The sequence below is a fragment of the Microtus ochrogaster genome, linkage group LG2, assembly GCF_000317375.1.
Source record: "Microtus ochrogaster isolate Prairie Vole_2 linkage group LG2, MicOch1.0, whole genome shotgun sequence".
NCBI lineage: Eukaryota > Metazoa > Chordata > Mammalia > Rodentia > Cricetidae > Microtus > Microtus ochrogaster.
The window spans coordinates 42,722,592-42,727,777 of record NC_022028.1 but is presented as its reverse complement, the minus strand read 5'-3'; the positions used below and the strand labels follow the sequence as shown (position 1 = coordinate 42,727,777).

The 5,186-nt window shown below is 38.6% G+C and overlaps 1 pseudogene; it reads left to right on the top strand.

The window, feature by feature from the left end:
• Nucleotides 1-2,397: 2,397 nt before the first annotated feature.
• The window catches only part of LOC102002674, a 43,851-nt pseudogene continuing 41,062 nt past the window's right edge, over nucleotides 2,398-5,186 (top strand).

Here is a 5,186-nt window from a genome sequence, read left to right as displayed (position 1 = left end):
TCCACTGTTTCAGTAATCAGATGCCCAAGGGACAGACAAACGTGTTTCTCTTTAGACTATCTGCATTCCTTGTACAGTTACAAGAGGGGAGAACAGAAAAAAGATTGAGAATAGCAAGTGTCCCTTAAATGAGCCCACCAGACAGCAAGTGGCAGGTCCTACATAGAATTTCAGCGCTCTGGGAGATGAGGTACAATATTTGCCAAGAGGATGAGCCCAGCTTGGATTCCATGGTAAGTTCCAGAATAAACTTGAATACATAGAGAAACCATGTCTCTAAACCCAAATTTAAAAAAAAAAAAAATAGCCTGCCTAAACACAAGAAGTTCTGCTATCCGTCCTTACTAAGAATGAAAACCAGACAAAACAGTAGGTCATCTAAAGGGCAGCTGGCTCCAGAGAACATTAGCACATGAAATAAAAGCATCACAAAAGCTTCAACATGGGAGTTCAAAAAACTACAATTAATTAAATCAAACTAAGGAATTATTAAATGAGGGATACGTGGAAGGCAGACAAGGAAATGTGGAAATGAAATAACTGGTTTGCTTTGCTTCTTTTAATGATTACATACAAGCAAACACAAATACACACATACATATAATATATATACAGTATATATAGTATATTCATACTGTATATATATGTATATATTAAATCTAATTATATAGCTAGTAAGAGAAAGACAGACATCTTTTCATAAGAAGGAAGCTAGATTTACTAAATCAGACACAGTGGTACATACCTGTAACCCCAGCACTTGGGAGGAAGAAGCAAAGGATCAGGAGTTCAAGTCTAATTTAAGGAAAGCCTGAGCTACAGGAGACCTTGTCTAAAAAATTAGAAATAAATTTAATTTTTAAAATTTTAAAAACAGAAAGAGGGAAGAAATGAGGAAAGAGGGCATGGGGGAAATAAAGAGAACTAAAATTTACATATAAAATGTTATATGGAACGGGCCAAAAGGACGGTGCATTTGCCACTGTGGGGGGAAAAAAAACTAAGCTAAATAAACTTGAAGAGAAGGAAAAGTTTGCTTTGACTCAGAGGTTCGGAGTTTCGGTCCCTGGTCATCTGGATTTGTTGCTCTGAGCCTGTGCTGATTCCCAATCTTACATAAACAGGTGTTGGGGGCAGCCTGTTTACCAGAAGGGGCTGGCATCACAATAGCCTTTTCACTTGGTCTTAAAGGCACCTCGGAAGACAGTCAACAGGTTGGGACCAAGCTTTCTAAACACTGCTTTGAGAGACACCTCAGATCCAAATGTGTCGCACTAGGGCTGGTGAGATGGCTCAGCACTTGCTGCTCTCGAAGAGAATCCAAGTTCAGTTCCCAGCAACATGGAGACTCATAACTCTCTGCAGGAGATCCAGTTCTCTTCTGGCCTCTTGTGGGTACTGCACACACATGGTACATGCAGGAAAAAATAAATACACATAAAATTAAAAATAATAAACCCTTGTTTAAAAAGAAGTGTCGTGTCAAGGAACATCATACACACCACTCTGACTGGTCCACTTGACGGGCATTCAAACTTTTCCCAGAATACGATGGGAAATAACTAGCCGTTTTTCTGTAGAGTGATACAATAGGACATAAATATCAGTTTTTCTGGAGTGTAATAGAGTGATGCCCAAAACTCTTCAGCTTGCTTCTCTGCCTCCTTGACATCCATTGGGAGGATGTGTTCAAGTCACAGGCAGACTCCTAGTCCTCAGCTCCACACTTCAAACTTCACAGGAACAGACAGAGCCAGATGCACTTCAGTGCTTCTGCATCCACTCAGGAGAAAGAAGCACTCTGGGATGCTAACAGAGCCTCTACCTGTTTCACTGGTTCTGGAGGAGAGGCACATGGACTCGCTGCTTCAACCAGTTAGACAAATGTCACCATTCTTGATGCATCTGAGCAGCGTTGGAAACATTTATTTAAATAAACTATGTCCCTTTAAAAAAAATCGCCTTGACACTTGTTAGATAGCGTCCCTCTTAGGGGCAAAGTCCTATGGACATTTAACTAGGAAAAATACGTATTGTACACTTGTCATTTCATAAAAATGACAAGCAAAGGGTTTTCTGGAAGATTGGGTGATATTTGCTCATGCAGCAAATATCAAAGCAGCAGCATTCCCAAATTGTTTCGGGGTTTTAATGGGGGACAGCACTTAACAGAGCAATGACAATAAAACACACTGACCTATTACCTGATCCTCTTCCCAAAGCATCTCCATATAACTTCATTGACATCTTTCTGATAACAGCCCTATGCTTCGGTTACTATAGCTATTGTGTTCACTATAAGGAGGAGGACGCTGAGAACTAAAAGGGTAAAGTAACTTATTTATAGTCCAGAAAGGGGTGGGTGGGAGTGCAGGCTGACACATGTTCACACCGCCCATGAGTGTGAAAAGGTATGGAGGTGTGAGGTCATCACTATTTGCTCATCTCATTCAAATTACTCTCTTCGAGATATATATCCAGCATTGTATGTCAAAACTTAACATATCAAGAATTAATGATGCCGCCTCCTACACAGAACTTTCTCGGACGTGTGGCTGTGGCTTGTCTTAGTCTGTGTTCTCTTGCCATAATAAACCAGACTTTAACATCTGCATTTCCCTGACCTCTGAGTTATTCTGGTGAACTATCAAACCTGAAGTGGCTTCTGCCAGTCCCCAGATTCCTATCCAGATGGAGAGAGCTCTCCCGATTATCTGGAGGGAGGGCCACTGCTGGGAGGCTCCTTCCTTGGACTGTGGTCTGCCTAGCTCCAGGCTCTGTATCAAATTGGGGTAAACTCTATATGGTAAAAGCTTGGATTTTACAGTGAAATCATCTGACTTTTTTACATACTTGTTCAAGTGGAAAATCAATACATGAAATTGTTTTGCATGTAATTTATTTGGGTGATGTGTGTGCATTCATGTGTGTGTGTGTGTGTGTGTGTGTGTGTGTGTGTGTTTGTTTAAGTGTATTCATGCCATGATGCATGTATGGAAAATGTACAGGAGTCAGTTCTCTTCCTTCATGGGGTCCTGGGGATGGTACTCAGGTTGTATTCCACATTATTTGATCATGGTAAAACAGATCAGAGTTCCTTTTAAATCAAACAGTTTATCTGTGGGTGGATAGTGATGAAAAGAGGTGTCCCCTCTCTGCTTCAGATCCAAGTCAAAGTTCTGAAGTGCGCGCTGCATTATTGCCCTTGCTTGTGGAATGCACAAGTGAAATGACTGAAGAAATCAAGGTCTCTGAATGCCCCATTCGCAGGGCCACATACACTGTGTCAACAATGACATAACAAGACACTGAAAGCCGATGTGTGCTCGGTCACTCAGCTTGTTGAAAGCTAAGCCACAGGCAACTCAAACAGCAGACTTGGAAATTCTAACTCAGGACTAATTTGGGTCTTTTCTTTTGTTATTTTTATTAGGTGGGTCAAGGATCTATCAATTTTATCTTCTCAAAGAACCAGCTCTTACATTTGTTGATTCTTTGTATTCATTTGTTGTTGTTCCTATTTTGTTGATTTCCGCTCTGATTTTTATTCTTTATGGCTTTGGTTTTGGTTTGTTTTGGCTTTTCCAACTTTTTGGATTTCATCCTTAAGTCATTTGTTTGTGTTCTTTCTAACATTTCAATGTAGGCACTTAGAGTTATGATTTTCCATCAGGCTTTGAGTGTGTCCCAGAGGTTTTGTTGTGTTTGGGTTTTGTTTACATTTAGTTCCAGGAAGTTTTTTATTTCTTTCTTGATTTCTTCTTTGGCTCATTCATCATTCAGTAATGGTTGTCTAATCTCCATGAGTTTGCATAAGTTTTTGTGCAATCAATCTTAAGTTTCACTGCATTGTGGTCAGATAGGACACAAGGAGTGATTTCAAAATTTTTCAATGTGTAAAAATTTGTTTTGTGTCCCAGGATGTGATCTATCTTAGAAAAGTTCCCCTGTGCTGCTGAGTGGAGTGTGTGTGTGTGTGTGTGTGTGTGTGTGTGTGTGTGTGTATGTATGTATGTATTTAAGTCCACTTGATATATGGTATCAATCTTGATATTTTTCTCTGTTTATTTTTTGCCCATATAACTGTCTATTGGAGAAAGTGGGTATTGATATATTAATAGATTGATGTTAATCTGTGTCTTTACATCCAGTAGTAAATGGATTTTTAAAGGTTCCCCTAAAGTGCTGGACATATATGTTCAGAATAGTAATGTCTCTGGTTAACTATTAAAATTGAGTGCTCCTCTTCATCTCTTCTTATTGATTTTAGTTTGAAGTTTATTCTGCAGATATTAGGATAGAAGTGCCTGCTTGCTTCCTGGGTGTATTTGGTTTCCTTAGCCTCTCAATAAGCATGAGTCTTTTGATTGGAGAATTGAGGCCACTGGTATTCAAAATTATTATTGAAATGTGTGTGTTAATTGTGGTCATTCTGTTATTAATTTTGGTGTTGTTTATGATATCCATGGTCTCTCTGCTCTTCCCATTCCATTCTTCAGTCTAAAATATTGGTTTCTGTATTTTCTTCATGTTTGGTTTGCTGAATATAAAATTTTTGATTGTTTTAATTGTAAAAATTTTTTATTCTCTTTTAATTATAGTGGATAGTTTTTCTGGGTAGTCTAGGCTGGGCATCAGAGCCTTTTAGCACTTGGACTGCCTTGTTCCAAATTCTTATGGCTTTCAATGTTTCCATTGAGAAATCATCTGTTATTGTGATGGGTTTACCTTTATATGTGACTTGCATATTTCTCTTGTATCTTTCAATAAGTTTTCATTGTTATATATATTTAGTGTTTTAAATATGATCAACTATAGGGATTTTATTTTCTGGTCTTTTCTATTTGGTATTCTGTGAGTTTCTTGTGTGTGTGTGTGTGTGTGTGTGTGTGTGTGTGTGTGTGAACTTCGTTTGAAGTTTTCTTTTATGGCCTTGTTGAAGATCTGATCCCTGCAATTGACTTGGGATTCTTCTCCCTCATCTGTGTCTTTAATTCAAAGGTTTGGATTTTTATGATATCTTAGTCACTGTTTTATTGCTTTGAAAAGATACCATTACCAAGGTAACTCTTACGAAAGAAAGTATTTAACTGGGGGCTTAATTATAGTTTTAGAGATTTAGTTCATTATCAGCATAGCAGGGACCATGAGGGCATGCAGAGCAATAGCTGAGAGTTATATCCTGA